Raw genomic sequence first — 17,319 nt, 5'->3', positions numbered from 1 at the left:
AAAGCAAACATTTGAAGACTGAAACTTAGACACAGCAAACATTGGAAGATTACAATACCTTTAATTTTTTTTGCACAAAAGCATATTGTAATTACAAAAGTAAGAATAAAAAAAAACTACTATGAAAAAGCATTCAACATATAAGTTATCTTTGATTGATCATCTGAAATGTATATGAAACTGCATTCATATAATTTGGCAATGTGCGACTTGAGAGATCGAGTACCTTTTTAATATTTATCAGCACCTTCATCAAACACACCAGAACTTCCAACTCAGAAATACAGTTGCTTTTGATGCTTTAATCTACGACGCTCATCAAAACTTTCCCACCCTTCAAACTGCTTGTATGACATAATACTTGGATACATAAGACTATCACCTCTTGCACAAGTTTTAGATAAAAAAAAAGAATCAAAAATCAATACCTGACTGAGAATATCAATTGTGATTTCTGTATTATGAAGATCAAGAGTCGAGAGATGGGTGCACATTTTGAATAGCGTCGAAGGAAGGGATTTGAGGCCATTATTACTCAGATGCAGAGCCTACAAAACATGCGAATAAGTAAATGATGATATGATTCAGATAATTGACAATGGTAGGAAAAAAGAAGATTGGAGTACCTTAAGATACCGTAAACTCCCAACTGTGTCAGGCAAGTCTACCAAGATATTTGATGCAAGATCAACCTGCACCAAGAACAAATTTCAGATCACAAATCCAAGTTATACTTGTAACAAATACGAATTTTTGGATAATAAAGTAAGATCAGAATACTTGTCTTCCTGGTTGCGTTACCTAGATGTCTTGTTGGAAACACAGACATACAAGTTACGACTGATATGCGCGCTCAACAATATCCTTCCTCTTTATTATAAAAAAGTTGTGTGCAATCTCAGCACAAAAAGTCCTGAATCAGGTAAGATAAAGGTGACAAGTAAAAATCAATACCAATACCATAGAGAAGAAAAAGAGAAACCTAAGCACAGAGAAAGGCCGGAGGAAAGTGAAAACTCATCTTTACATGGTAAATCTTACTACAAGGGAGATGAAATGGAAAGTGGTTTTACCTGTTGTGCATCATCAACAATTTGAGCTCCTTGACATTGTGCACTATAAATTTATTGAAGTCATTGGGTAGGAGGTAACACCCTTGAGATACATATATCTTCAACTTGGATAGATCGTCCGACCAAACCACACCTCTGAAATCAACCAAAAATCTCTAAGGTGTTAACATCAATGAAATATTTAGACGCAATTTATCCATTTACGTATGAAATTTCCTCATTTACCTTGTAAATCTACAGTTAAAGCATAATAAATGTTTCATTCAAAACAAAGACGCCGTTGAAAGTAATGAAACTATAGAAAGAATGATAAGCTAGAGCTAATTATAGTCAGACTCTAATTGAGATTGGTTATTAGTGTGCCTGCCTATTAGACTCACCCTGATCCAGTCAAGTATAGTCAACACAGAGTAATTGAGGCAAAAGGGTGCCAACAACATTATATCAAACTAGGGCCTCCTACACAGTTGGGATACTTGATTCATACTCTTAAAGATGAGTTACATGAAAACTTTTAAACTTATTTCCATTAGACTAAACCCTACCTGTCATGTATAATTATTAAAGAGACATAAACTTAACAATAAACCTTATTTTTGCAATGAACAATATATACCACAACTGAAATCGTAAATCAGAATCAGAAATCTAATATGCTCTCAGTTCAGATTCATAAATAATAACAGATTCATAAATAATAACTATGTACATCATATTGAGAAGGTTTCTAGTCTGTTTACGACGATTCAAATCAAACCCTAATTAAATATGGCTTCGTCTGTAGAAAATCAAACCCAACCCTAAGAATTTCAATACCAAATCAACGAGTAGCAAGAAACCCTAAAATCGATTGAAATACTGAAACCCTAAAATATAATTTACAAACCGAAATCCTACAAATGATAAATACTTACAGAGATCTGTGAAATCGAAAACCTAAACTCGCTTAACAGACGATTGAAGATCAATTCTTCAAAGATTAGATGATTTGATAACAGATTAGAGAAAACCCTAAAACTGGTGATGATAAAACTGAAATCGAAACCCTAAACTGATGATGATGACGACGATGATGATTAAAGAACTGAGATCTTCAGTTGAGAATAACTAAAATCAGATGTGGTTAATATGTATTCATGGGGAAGAGAAGAGAAATGGATTTACTCGATGAGAAGGGGGAGAAAAAAAGAAAGAGGAAGGGAGACGAGAAATGTAGTTCACTACTCGATGAGAGGGGGATAAAATCATATCTTTAAGGGTGAAATTATCCTCTAGTGTAATTCATGTTGGGTGGAAAAAAATGGCACATGGTTGAATGGCACACGCGCAAATACACATGTTACCCGAGTCTAGTGTGACCAAGCGTGTGAGCAGCACGCGTAAAAAATTAGCCTGTTACGATTCGTAACGGCTGGCATCTGTTACGAATCATAAAATAAATTCGTAACGGCTTCAGCGTGTTACAACCAGGTTGTAACTGCTTTTTGTAACAGAAATATTCGTAACGGCTGCTGGGCCGTTACGAATTTTAGTTGCGAATCTGGAAAAATGGTGTAGTGCGAATGAGTCCACTATTTGTTGAGATTCATGGAAGCGTGCCTAAGACAGAGGGAGATCTTCGAATAATTATTGAAAAACACGCTCGTCTTGAAGAAATCCAGCGTGAAAACCCGAGGGCGTATCCGCAGAGGTCTCACCGTACCAATTCCGCAGAACAAACCAATGGGGCCAAAAGGAATAGTTCAGTGGAACGGCCTCACGAAGATAGGAAGGAACGAAGGGATGAACGACGAAAAGACGATCGAAAATTCGAAGATCAGGTTTACACGAAGCTCAATGCTAGCTATGCTCGGATCCTGCGAGAGATCAAAGGAAGGGAAAATTTGGAGTGGCCATGGTCTAAGGGAAAACAGCCCCCAAGAACCGAGAAGTCTAAAGATTACTGTGAATATCACTGCTTCAACGGACACCAGACCGAGAAATGTAAAAACCTCAAAATAATGATCCAAAAACTGATTGATGCTGGCGAACTCCACCATTACATACGAAAGGATGTCGCTGAGGATAGTTCCAAACGGACCAAGCCAGTCCAACTTCCAGAGGGGAACCGCACAATCAACACCATCTCGTGTTCTGAAGCCGCAGGGCCCTCACTTACAGCGCAGATAGGAAAGAGGCTACGGAAGCAGTTCGAGGACCGCTGCGAATTGTATAAGATTGATGGTGTAGAGGTGGATGAGCACGAAGAGTGGATGGACTCGCCTATTATCTTCGATGCTGAAGATATCGAAGAAGATATGGAAGACCATAACGACCCCCTGGTCCTAACACTACCAGTGGCTGGATGTAACCTCAAAAAGATCCTCATAGACGGTGGAAGCTCGGTAAACGTCCTATTCTACGACGCATTCAAACGAATGAAGCTCCATGACGAACAGCTAATGACCTCTTATTACACCATCTACGGATTCAATGGAGCACCCACGAAGCCATTGGGAGACATCGTGTTACAGGTTAACGTCGGACCCATGAAAGTAGAAACACGATTCAGCGTGGTTGACGCCCCATCCCCCTACAACGCCATTATTGGACGAAAGTGGTTACATAAACTCAAAGGAGTGGCGGCAACATACTACCAATATCTCAGATTCCCTACACCTGAGGGAGTGATGGAAATCAATGGAGACCGGGTCTCTGCAAGAGAGTGCCAAGCCACTCAGGATCGTATCAACAACGAACAAGAAGAGCAGCGAAAAACCCGAAGAATTAAAAATAAAGAAGTCGCGAAAGAAAAGGCCATAGACCTGTTCCTCAAGGAAAACAGGAGGGGTTTGACAAAGGTGATAATGTCCTAAACACAGAAACAGTACTTCAGCAGCCAACGAAGGACAGAAACATACCAAATAGCAATCAAAGAACGTCCCAGTCCTCGGGGATCCGAAGCCGGTGTTCACACCAGTAGAGCCCGTGAAAGAAATCAACATAGGAACGGAAGAAAACCCGAAGATGATCAAAGTAGGGACCATAATGGACGAAAGAAGAGAAGATTCCTTAACCAAATTACTTAAAGAATACGCGGATGTATTCGCCTGGAAGCTAGGAGATATGCCGGGGATTGACCCGAAAATAATCCAACACGAGCTGCGCATCAAACCAGGCACGCCACCTTTCAGGCAGAAAATAAGAAAAGTTGCACCGGAGTACCATAAGGCAGTGGAAAAAGAACTTCGGAAACTACTAGAAGGGGTTCATCAAAGAAGTCAAGTACCCTACATGGATCTCCAACATGGTCGTCGTTCCTAAGAAAAATGGAGGGGTTAGGATATGCATCGATTTTACTAACCTCAACAAGGCATGTCCAAAGGACAGCTATCCCCTGCCAAGCATAGATCAGCTGGTTGAAGCAGTAGAAGGATACGAAGCTGTCTTTCATGGATGGATATTCTGGTTACAACCAAGTAGCCCTGGCAGAAGAAGATCAACTACACAACATTCTACACCCCACATGGCCTTTATTGCTACACTAGAATGCCCTTTGGACTTCGAAACGCAGGGGCAACATACCAAAGAATGGTCGATGCTATCTTCAGGCCATGGATGGTAGTACCTTAGAAGTCTACGTTGATGACATGCTCGTCAAAAGTAAGCTGCGCAAAGATCACCATCAGGATCTGAGAGATATTCGAAGCAATGAGGAAACATCACATGAAAGTAAACCCAGAGAAATGCACCTTCGGTGTCATTCAGGGAAATTCCTCGGATATCTGGTAACAAAAAGGGGCATTGAGGTAGACCCAGCGAAGATTCAAGCCATAGTAGAAATGCCATCCCCGAAGAATTTAAAAAGTGCAGAAGCTCAATGGGTCCATAGCAGCCTTGGGCAGATTTATTGCCCGATCCTCGGACAAATGCAAACATTTTTTCAATATTCTCAAAAAAGGGAGTAAGTTTGAATGGACCGCAGAATGCGAAGAAGCCTTCCAAAATCAAAGAACACCTGGCTTCAATTCCAATCCTGCAGAAGCCTGATCCTGATGAGGTTTTGGCATTATACATAGCAGCGACGGAAGACGCAGTTAGCGCAGTGTTGGTCAAAACCAATACGAAGATAGAACACCTATTATTATGTCAGTAAGACCCTCAATTCTGCGGAAAGGAACTACACGAAGATCGAACAACTTATCCTAGCATTGGTATGGGCTACTCAAAAGCTGAGAACCTACTTCCTAACTCACTTCATCCGGGTCCCATGCAAAGCACCACTGGAAGCAGTCCTAAAAGCGCAGGAAAAGTGGGCAGAATAGCCAAGTGGAACACCCACCTGGACCAATTCAACATCATTCATGAAATTCAACATTCCCGAAAATCCCAAGTTTTGGCGGATTTCTTAGCAGACCTCCCCTGGACAACGACGAAGAGATTAGGGAATACCAGAAGCCGAGGAAGAAAGCAAGAAGGATCCAATGGATATCCTCGAACCCGCGAGTCAAAGACAATGGGAAGTCTTCGTCGATGGTTCCAAAAATAAGGAAGGAGCAGGAATAGGCATCGTCATCACCACCCCAACCGGAGAAAGGATCGTACAGGCACTCAGGTTAGAATTCAAAGAGCATACTAACAACATCGTCGAATACGAGGCAGTCGTACATGCCCTCCGTTTAATAATAGAATGGGGGTAACCGATGTAAGACTGACAAGTGATTCGCAGCTTGTCATAGCAAATAGGGCTCGAGTACAATGTGTACGACGACACCCTCTCAGCTTACATGGCCTTGGTCCAAACATTGGCATCACAAATTCCGAACATCAAGTTCCGGCACTTATGCAGAAGGGATCTCAGGCACGCGGATGCCCTAGCATATATATCATCCATGCTGAAGGACAAAAGCGTCGAAGCTATTAAAATAACAAGGGTATACGAGCCTTCGATTGCATCACAATTCTCCTTCGCTACCAATCAAGATACAGTGGAAGAAAATATCGAAGACCAGGTAGGAGAAGACATCCATAACGATTTTGACGAAGAAGATATCCTGTCAAGAGCAAATCAAGACGAAGATTTCAGCAACGAAGATGATTGGAGAATGGTGATCCATGCGTTTCTGAAGAAGGAACCTTACCCGCGGACCATAAACAAGCAGGAAAATACTCTCCAAAGTAGGAAGATATGACCTTCGGGATGGAATCCTGTACAAGAAATCCTTCCTCGGACCGTTACTACGCTGCTTGTCCAGGAAAGAGGGGCATCGAATTCTAAACGACATCCATTATGGTGACGCAGGGAATCATAGCGGCATGAGATCACTAGCCGACAAAGCAAAAATGCAAGGATATTACTGGCCCACAATGATACAGGATGCCGCAAGAATGTCCCGACGATGTGAAGAATGTCAGCGTTTCGCCAAAAAGATACACGCGCCAGCAACAATGTTAAATTCAGTAGATAGCCCGTGGCCATTTGCAAAATGGGGCATAGATATCGTCGGGCCTTTCATCGAAGGATCAGGGAAAAAGACGATTTTTGATAGTAGCCACGGACTACTTCAGTAAATGGGTGGAAGCTAAAGCCTTAGCCAGGATCAGAGACGTGGATGTGTTTACTTTCATATTCCAAAACATCATTTGCAGGTTCGGCATACCAGCAGAAATCGTGTCCGATAATGGTAAGCAGTTACAGGGAAAAATATAGACATGCTCTTCGATACTTTCAAAATAAGGAAGAACAAATCCACCCCCATATACCCTCAAAGCAACGGACAAGCGGAAGCCACTAACAAGACCCTCGCCCTTATCCTCAAAAAGCAATTAGACGAACATAAGGGGCGATGGTGTGAACAGTTGCACAATGTGTATGGGCATACAGGACAACACGAAGATCTGCCACTGGGGAATCCCCGTTTCTCCTCACTTATGGAGCTGAAGCAGTCATCCCAACAGAGATCCTCATGCCAACCACAAAGACCGAAGCATGGGAGAAAAATCTCACAACAGACATGATGTTAGAGAGATTGGACGACCTGGAAGGAAGAAGGGAAGCACATTGCAGAAGATGGAAAATTATCAACGAAGACTAGCAAGGGAGTACAACAAAAAGGTAAACTTCGAAATTTTGTAGAGGGGCAGTATGTGCTAAGAACAATCCCACAGTATCAACGAGAAAAGAAATGGGGAAAGCTAGCACCTACATGGGGAGGACCTTTTATAATACACGACATTGCGGGAAACGGTTCCTACTATCTTCGCAATCTGAAAGGCGAGGTTCTCCGGCATCCTTGGAATGCTAAGTGGCTCAAACCGTACTACCCATAGGAGCAACGCAGCTTTGCATCTGCGTGAAGAATACCAGAAGAAGAAGGCAGCGTAACCGCTCTACATGTTTCTATCTCTGGACGAGGAGTAGCAGCCTCAACCTATCAATCAAACAAGCTTTCTGAAATTCAAGTAAACAAAACTTATCAACAATATTGGGGAAAGTAGTTAATCTACAATCTCTCAGGGCTCCCCCATCAGTGTCCATGAGTGTAAGACCAGGGGGAAGGCACCCAGCAGAAAGAGATACCCAACCAATCTTAAGGCAACGGGTCGACGGAATGGGTGTATGTAAATATTTTAACCCCATATCCTAGAACGTTGCCTCGGCCCCCACCGTCTGGGAATCCTCTGGCCAAGGGTTCGCCAGCGGGGTGACAGGTCTCAAGACGATCACGAAGGTACCTCCCTTCGGTATCGCACCCAAACACTTAAAACACTCTTTTGTTTTTAGTGTCCTTCCTCACAATGCTTAAAATAAACAACAAACTGATATTGCAGGTATATCAAAAGAAGGATCCATTTCATAAAGGTTGGTTACAAAAAGCGGCAAGGCCAATTCAAGGAAAACACATCAAAAATATTCTTTTTACAAAATACTAGCAAAATCTAACGGAAGGCTAATGCGTGGTCTCTACTTAGAGATGCCGCCCCATCAGCAGGGTTGTTCCGAAGAGTTGAAGGGACGCTCCCACCAGAAGAGGGTCCCGAGGAGCCAGGCAAGGAGGCAGGTACAGGACGACGCGGATAGCTCTCTGACGAGGCCATGCTCGGTCTTAAGGCCAAGCTCAATCTTCTCCAGCATCTTGTTTGTCTCCTCAGCCAATTGACACCGAGCCTTATGCATAATAACTGTCGTCCGCTGGTGGGCTTGAGATAACAACAACGATAGACGATTCACTTCTTTAGAAGCAGCACCAACGGCCTCCTCGCGGGATGCCGCCAACTCTTAAAATAATTAGTCTGTCCTTCCTGCTGCGCTAAGGAAGATTGAGCCTTTTCAAATTTTCATTTGCAGCGCGGAGTTGTCCCTCGAGCTCTGAAAAAGACAACACAAGGGAGTTAGCACAGAAAAGACACAATCACACTCGACGAAATAGGTTATACCTTCGACACAAGCCGAAGCCTCTTCATACTCATTAACAACCGCATCTCGCGCTTCATCAAGATAGTCATATTCCTCGGATAATTTCTTATAATCTAGTTGAAGGTTGGTGAGAGTAAATTGACTGGCATCTAATTCTACCTGCTTCATCGAATCCATGTGACGAAGGTGGTTGACTTCGTTGTTTATCTCTGTTACCCCTTTGCTAAGTCTGTACATACATACTTCGAGATTCCTCTCAGACTCAGCCTGGCGGGCTATTTCAGCGAGACGCAGCAAGGGCTTTGCTGAGAGCCCCAACTTCGGCTCTGGCATCGTCCCTTTCTCTGGTAAGACACAACATACTCTCCTTAATTCCCGGAAAAGGAAGGGAGCGAGCCTTTTGTAATTCCTCTTCCAGAAGATGTATTCTAGACTCCAACAACGAAGTACGCTCACGGGATTCCCGCAGATTCTCACGTGTCCACAGCAGCGTACCATTGAACAAAGTACGGTCATGATTATACAGATTCTGCATATCAACCATCTGAACATGCCTTGCGCGCCATCCCTCAGCTCGAGCGTCCCACTTTTTGGCTTCGCTCTTAATTTTTTCGACCAACTCTTTGATACGAGATTTTTGCCGTGCCCTTTCGTTTCGAAGCCATATCAGCTCGGGGACGCCACCCACTGAGATAGGGTGGGGAGACTCAGACAGAACAACTAAGTAGTATAGAGGAATTACGAGGGTAAAAGATGAAAAGAACCAAACCTGTGAAAGCTGAAACTTGGCCGCGAGTTTGCTCTAACTCAGCGCGAACGCGGCAAGCTCTGAACGAAGACCAGCCTCCGCTTCACCCACCTTTCTTTCTCTTTAAGGCTTTTCTTCAGTTTCTCTATTCCACCTCAGCCGCAGATAATGCCTTTTCTCTGTGACGAGCTTAGCCTCCAGCTTCAAAGATTTCGCTTAAAGAATTGATACAACACATGGTTACAATGCTCACTCCTCATCATCTACACATCAAACGGCAAACATTATTACACCGAAGGATTCAATTGTCACGAAGAGATATGTACGAGACTTACCTCCAAGACACGCTGCTGGGGAAAACCATATTGGTACCCATCGGCTATGGCCATCATGTCAGCAACAGAAGTGGGAGGTCCGATACGAGGGTAGCCTCTGGAACACTCAAGCTTTTCCCCCACATCTCAGCAACACGCGCCTCGGAAGATAGTTCCATCATCCGACGGGTATAAGCATCGGAATCTTCTCACCAGCAACCACCGGGGCAGGATGGGGACAAACAGCAGACTTTTTCTTGAGCCAATCCATTATGGCATCCTCACCCTCAAACGTCAGCGAATGAGGGAAATCCTCGGAAGGCGAGTCAACCACAGACTTCCCCTTTGCTGATATTGCCCCATCGGCACAAGTTTCGGCATCACCACGCGCATTGTGATCATCCGCGCCCTCATTCTGAACAGCAGCATCTTCCTTACCAGAACCCCGAGCACATCCCAATCATCATTGGGGGAAAGCAAAGAAAAGTCTTCGGGAAAATCGAGGGCATCGTCAAAGAGTTCCCCTGCGGAATATATCCTGTCAAAGAGAACTCGAGAAATGGTGGGGAGAGTTTCCGCAGCCTCACCAGCAGGAGCAGACATGTCCGCGATAACACTTCGTCAGCCACCGCGGTATTATTTCTCCTCAACACCATCACAACCCGCACCAACCTCTTCCTCGACATCAGGAGGGGAAGTATCAGTGCGTTCTTCCCCATCAGACTTTTCATCCTCGGCAAACTCTTCGTTCACCGGACTGGTAACTTCTTCATGAACCTCAGCCTCACCCGTACAATGGTAGAAGACTGCTTGGGCCCAATATTTTTCTTTTTCGACACCTGCAAACCAATACACGTTCCACAAAAAGAGTTATTTCCTCATACAAGTTTGATTTTCAAAAAAGGAGGGGCGCGGCCAGAATCTGCAATAACCATACCTTGGCAGTAGCGGCACTCTTCGGTGGAAGTATAGCACCAGAACCTTCCTCCTCGTCTCCTTCAACGACGTCGAGAGCATAAGGAAAGTTCATGCCTTCGAAATTTAAACGCCAGGGACAGAAATCTCCATAACGAGCAGGAGGAGATTCACGAGGCCTGCTACTCTCAGAAGGACGCCAACCGCGCGGACCGGGAATCCAACCATACGCCCAAGGACCAACAATTTCAATAACAGTGGCGTGCCACTCATAATCATGGTCACGCTTGATCCTTTCGCGCGGGAAAAAGTTTCCGCTGACTCGACCCCTCGGTGCCTGGAACGTACTTCAGTTTGGCATCGCTCACCTCACTTAACAGACGAATTTCGCCCCGAGGAGCAGCAAGGTTCCGAAGGATAACACTCCACGGTTTACGGTTCCTACTATTGACATAATCCCCAAAGGAGTTATTGAAGTTTTCAGGAGTATACCATTCCCTCTCAGCGGGATTTGGAACGTAACATGTCATCGTCGTCTCCCCCTTACTACGCAGATAACATTCCCCCAGTGCATGGAGATAATTCCCCGATAATTGCGACACGGAACGACTGTGAGTATTGGTGGAAGAGCCTTCCCGACCAGCCAGCAAATCATAATAAAAGGAATCACCAGACTTGTACAACGGTAGCATAAGACCCGCCTCAAAGGCTCCAACCGTAGTCAACAGGTGAAACTCATCAAACTGATACTTCGAGATGAGCTCGTAAGTAATATCATCCTCAGGGCATAGAAAAGAACCTCGAAGGCTTGAAGCTCATGCTTTTCCTTGAAAAATTCAAGGTCAATGTGCTTGAACGTGACTTTCTTCTTGCTGACCGAAACGTTGCGTATCACCGGGGCAGCCTCATCCTCTTCCGCGGGATCGGACGAACCAACAAAATCTTCGGAAGCTCTTCTTTTCAAAGGAGGATTCTTAGACGATTCAGCTCTCGGCACACCACCTTTGGAGTTCTTCCCTTTAAAAGAAAGTACTGGAGGCGGCGGCAGAGGGTGCTGCACGGGAACTACAGAACGAAGAGGAGGAATATCGAAGGCGCCACCACGAGGAGGTGTCTGCGTACACCTAGAGTCATCACGAGGACGAGAAGCAGAACGACCGACAGCATATCGAGACCCGGAAGGACTCTTTGATGGATCCCCTCTCCTAGGAGGAGAGGCCTTCGTCCCAGAAGAAGACGAAACTTTACTACCGCGGGGATCCATTTGAGACAATCTAGAGAGATCTCCCCCAGGTGGATATATATCAGACTCTCTACGCGGAGGGGATCTCGGTAGACTGGAAGACGGAGTTTGATAAGGAAGTCGCGGACGGTCAGACATGGCTGCGAAGAGGTACAACAAAAACAAGTTAGAAGCAAACACGAGGGCATCACCAAAGATCAAAAAAACCACAAAATTAGCAGTCCATCTCAACATAGCCCAGAAACCCTAAAACTAGCATACATGATTGAATTCCCTAAAACCCTAAACTTAAAAGTCCAATCAACACAAGTGAAACAATGGCCTCCTCGACTTGAGAAGAAGAACAGGGGAAAACTAGCATACATGCATCAAAAGATGTTCTTCATCACAAACAATGGACGACAACAGCAGAAAATTTACAATCAACACAACTTAAAACAACAGAAACAAAGAAAAGAAACCTTACCACCACAAACAAAATCCCGAAAGAAGACAACAAACCAGAAACAAAGAAGAAACGAGCGTGATTAATGCTAGGGCAGAGAGAATTTAATGGTTGAAGAACAAAGAATGAAGACTGACAGGGAGAATGAAATTAATTTTCAAGGAGAATAAAATTAATTTTTCTGTCCTCTCCTTAATATACTCGAAAGAAAGAGAAGGAAGTTAATGGAGGAATTGGAAACGTGCCCATTAAATGAGCAGTTAATGCACGAGTAAGAAACATGCCCAAGTATCTAGGATAAGTTATTAGGAGAGAGGAAGAATATGTAAAGTCTGTTTTCTTCAATGCTCCCACTGAACACTCAAGCCTGAAGAAAAGGGGCAAATTGTGTGTACATATTTCATCATCAAACACGTGTATATAGGAAGACAAGTGGAGAGCATGCGGACAAAGTCATCAAAACATGATGACACACGCCCACAGCCAAGAAGCCCATCCCGTCGACGTCGGATCTTTTCCCGAACAAATCTAAGGGCAGAAGTTAAAAGATGTACCGAAAACACGATGTACTGCGGAGCACCAAATAACTCCCGAAGAGTTACTTTATCTCATTCCTAAAAGAAGCCAAGATCAACGGTGAAGAGAAGGTTAACTGACATGGACGTGACAGGGGCAGAAGACACTTGTCTGACACGAGCATGCGTCTCAACTACCCGCATTAAACACTCTGAGCAGTATACGTTTCGATCAACCCGTGGAACGAACGAGGATGACTCTGCGTGATTAAGTAATGAACGAAGACCTCCGCGTGATGGACACAAAGCACAAGAAGATAAGGTTCCAACGGCCCTCAGAAACGGGTCCCACACTCTAACCCTATAAATACCCCCTCTCCACCAAGAGTAGGGGGATCGGAAAAATCAGGGAGAGAAGGATTGTGAGTGTAAGTTTATCTTTTACAATATACAGACCTATGTAAACTCCAAAGTCACTCAACTATCTCTGTAACCATCAAGTATATAGTGAAACAACAACCCCGTGGATGTAGGCCTTAGTGCTGAACCACGTAAACCCCAGTCTTATTTACATTCCAGTACTTTGTATTCGTCTAACACTCCATGAGTTTTACTTTTATACTTCGTTTTCTTTATCTTCCCCTATGTAAACACCTCGGGCGATGATATTAGATGAGGCTATGATAAACCCGAAGGTTTTGAGCCAAGGAATCAATGTGACTGTCTCTTCAGAGCGAGTGTGTACCTAGAGTGTGAACATTGTTTGTGAACATATAGATGCCTTCGTGATTTACGTGTTCACAAGAGAAACATTATGGAATTTGTCTCGTGTTAATTAGTGACATAGAAGAAAGCCACAAACGTGTAAGGTATAAGTGATTTAATTTTCATTAGTATCTACTTCTGCGATACTTCATTTTCTAACGAACTCCGGTCAATAATCATTTAGATGTGCATGTCTCAATTTCTTTTGAACCTAAGATGACAACATAAATGCACATCCAAGAAAGCTAAAGATGTACGGTTATAGTCAGTTCAAAAATGAGGTTCCTAAAGTTGTTTTAATTTACGCTCTCTGAAACTGTGCATAAAGTCCCTGCAACACATAACTAGAAACCAAAAGATGCATTTTAAATCAGTTAAGTCTATAGTTACTAAAACTTAGAAACCAAAAGAAGTATTGAGGGAATCAAAAAGGTTATAGCGAAAATATTAGATCATCGATCTTACTAAGACATAGAGATCTGCACTATACTATAAATAGTTAAAATAACAAAAATATTCCTAATCAATCTGCTTATCTAAATGAAATTTATTTTTGTTCTATTAAAAAAAAATCTAGAACTTGTCTTTTTATGAAGTTTAGTTACAAAATGAGTTGTTAGCAAAAGACCACCATTCCATTATATATGGTTTATGTAGTGTCCCCAAAGCTAACAGCTGACTAATCCAAGAGATTAACTGAATAAAGAGTCACTAACAATCTAAATTAACTAATTTAAAGATTCAATAAAGAAATCTGCTTCAAAACTACCCTTGATTCTTAGAAACCCTAAAACCAATTCCAATTCCTTTCTTTCTCTAATTCTAGTTCGCAACATCAATTCAAATCCTCAACCATCTACTGATTCAATCTAATTAATCATAAATCATCACCCAAATTGAATTTCAATTCAACATCCAGAAAACCTCATTTATTGATTCTCTACTGCATTTGGAGAATCACTTCGTAAATCATCTTCTTTGCTGCAATAATGAATACCCATCCTTAATCTTCCTCCTCTTGTTTCAATCTCATCTTCAATTTCACAAGACAAACTCCAGAAAACCCTAATCTTAATTTACTTCCTCATTCAATTCTGAATCAACAACAGACCTCATCACCTTCACCACCGACTACTGCATGATCTTCTCCATCTTATGTTGAACACAGAACCTCCATTTGATTCTCAATAACACACAGAAGAGAAAGAACAGGGGAAGAGAAGAAACAGGGGAAAGAAAGAACGGAGAAGAAGAAAATGAATAAGAAAATAAAAGGAAATCGAGTTTGTCTTCTCGATCTGGAGATAAGGCAACCAAAATATTAAAGGCACACGAGGAACAGATAAGGTCATCCAGGCGGCTTAAACTGCAAAATCATTATTTTTCCCTTCGTACAAATCTGTTGATATCTTCTTTGTCCGATGTCCGATTGACACGTTCGAGTAGTCCATTCTGCGTAATTTTTCGAGATCTGTCAAGCGGTACTAGTTTCGTATCTAGATCATTGTTAGAATAATTTCTATCAATTAAAGTTCGTGTTAAACTAACTGAGTTATTAGCGGCTAAGACGTCTCTTGACTAGTCTAATAGCGTTGACGAGCTTGAGAGTCTTTACATTCTCCCCACCTTATAAATTTTCGTCCTCGAAAAGCAAACCCTCCTTCTGGTCCACAAAACTCCCCACCTTATAGAATAATCCTCTCTTGTCTAAGCGCAAACAACATAAAACAAAGCACAAACTAATTGGTTTTCTACAACTAAGATTAAAATTTGTAGCTCTAGGTTAATTACGCTGATTTAATAACTATCAAATAAAGAAGTCTAAGTTTCTTACACTAATTTCTATTTTATAAGATATCTGTCCCTAGCTTCAAGGAAGAATCCTACGAATCTTTCTAAGTGAACTGACATCTATTGGTTTTCTAAATTAAATTACATCATACTTCTATGATCGGTCCTCTCTGAATGCAGTTGCCCTGTCAAGGTTGGCCAAACCCAACAATGCCTTCCTACGAATAGAGAAAACACAACTTTCATTATTCCCTAGTGCTGGATTAATTAATTATTAATTTATTAAGATTAATTAGTCTTTAAACTTTTATTGTAACTGGTGTAAGTATGATAAATTTACTTTGTAAAATACATAAATAGTTTTACATCATTTTAAACAATTTAGTCATCCGAATTTATTTATTTATTTATTTTATCAATATATGTAATCCAAATTAGATTCAGGTTAATTTATAATATCTGATATTTTTAACTTTGTTGTAATACCATTATGTGAATTGATACAAATAAACCGCCAATAATTTTTCAAAGTTGTTTGGTATTAATATTTTATTATTATTCTTCTTTATTTTTGTTTTTTAATAATAATAATAATAAACAAAATAATCAAATACAAGGTACAATATCTATAGAGGGAAATCTAGCAACAAGTTGATCCCCTACTACTTTTTGAATTGAAATACCTAATCTATAAAAAAGAGAATTACCTAATTTGTAATTGAGGTCGTAATTAGCTATACAATTTCTCAACCTCTTCAAGAGAATCACCATGTCTTCACTAAGTTCGCCTAAAGTTGAGAAAGGAAGGACGCCCAAATCATACCCATGAGCAGACACATTATCCACATATTTTTCCCGCTTGAGTGAAATAGCATTAGAAATGGCGACACCTGGAACGAAAGCCCGACCACTAATACCAGAAAAAGGTGAAACACACGTAACATCAAAACAAAAATCTTGCCAATTAACCCAATTATATACAAGAATGTCAGCGGGCTTCAAATCCTTGGCATCATCCGATAAGAGTCCAAGATTGACCTCATTTCTAGCTGCAACTACGGCCTTGTACAAAATATCTGAAACAACGTCCCTAACAAAGTCATGCCTAAACTTGATCCCTACCTCACTTGCACAATGTAGTGCATGATCGCCAAAGACATCCATGTTCCTTTTACAACAAGCACAAACATCTACATTTTCAAAAATAGGTATACCAAGTCTGTAACAGAGAACTTCCCTGAACTGCCGAGGCCCCAGAGTTTGATTAAGCCCACATATTGGTATAGCTTTGAGATAATCCTTTTCTTAGACCCATAAACGTTAATCGTAACTAATCATAATGCCAGGTTTAATTATTAATACCATATTTCATTTAATTTAAATTTATTTCCTTAAATTTATATTATTGTTAAGTAATCCTTAAGTTGTACTATTAATAAAAACTACATTTTGCTATTACTATCCTTAATTAGTATTATATAATATTATTATTTGCTTATCTTATCAAAAATAATTGTCTTAATTATATTATCATTTTCACTGTTCCTAGCTTAATTAATCCAGTTGATACACTAAGCCTTAATCTTATAAATATAACTCTTCATTTACGTAAAGGTTCATATAATAGATTTTATTTATTCAGATTGAATTTGTATATCTTGTTAAATATTAGCGTTGGTAATTTAATATGATTTATATCTGAGTCTGCATAAATTTTAACATGTCTTAGATTTTGGAATTAATAATAAGTATCTTATACATAGGCAAATTTATTTCCTTCAAGTCTAATATTGTTCTAAGCATTCAAGTACTATTAATATCACTTTATGTGTATATTTAGTGTTTTAGTGAATCATTTACTGGACTAAAGATAATCTGGGTATATGATCGTTAACAAGTTTAGTCTTTATTTTATGCATTATATGACCTCACGTTTTTAATCCTACCTAATATGTCTTATATTAACTATTTGGTTTAAACACAAAACATACCATTCTAATTTGCTATTAGTTAACTTTGAAAAATTTAACCGTAGATAAGCACTAACAATCTTCCATAACTATTTAATCCTAATCATTATTTTATCGCTATATATTTATTAATGGGATCTTAAT

The 17,319-nt window shown here is 41.1% G+C and overlaps 1 long non-coding RNA gene across 1 annotated transcript; it reads right to left on the bottom strand.

Annotated features, from left to right (window-relative positions):
- Positions 1–221: 221 nt before the first annotated feature.
- On the bottom strand, positions 222–2,190 carry LOC113361463. The gene is made up of 6 exons (XR_003365130.1): positions 1,988–2,190; positions 1,074–1,208; positions 802–913; positions 627–692; positions 429–548; positions 222–341 (listed from the first exon to the last, which is right to left on the bottom strand). It is a non-coding gene; the product is annotated as an uncharacterized LOC113361463 (long non-coding RNA).
- Positions 2,191–17,319: the final 15,129 nt, after the last annotated feature.

The sequence above is a fragment of the Papaver somniferum genome, chromosome 3 (genome assembly GCF_003573695.1).
Source record: "Papaver somniferum cultivar HN1 chromosome 3, ASM357369v1, whole genome shotgun sequence".
Taxonomy (NCBI): Eukaryota; Viridiplantae; Streptophyta; class Magnoliopsida; order Ranunculales; family Papaveraceae; genus Papaver; species Papaver somniferum.
The sequence above is the reverse complement of the archived record's forward strand: the minus strand, read 5'-3'. Positions and strand labels throughout refer to the sequence as shown.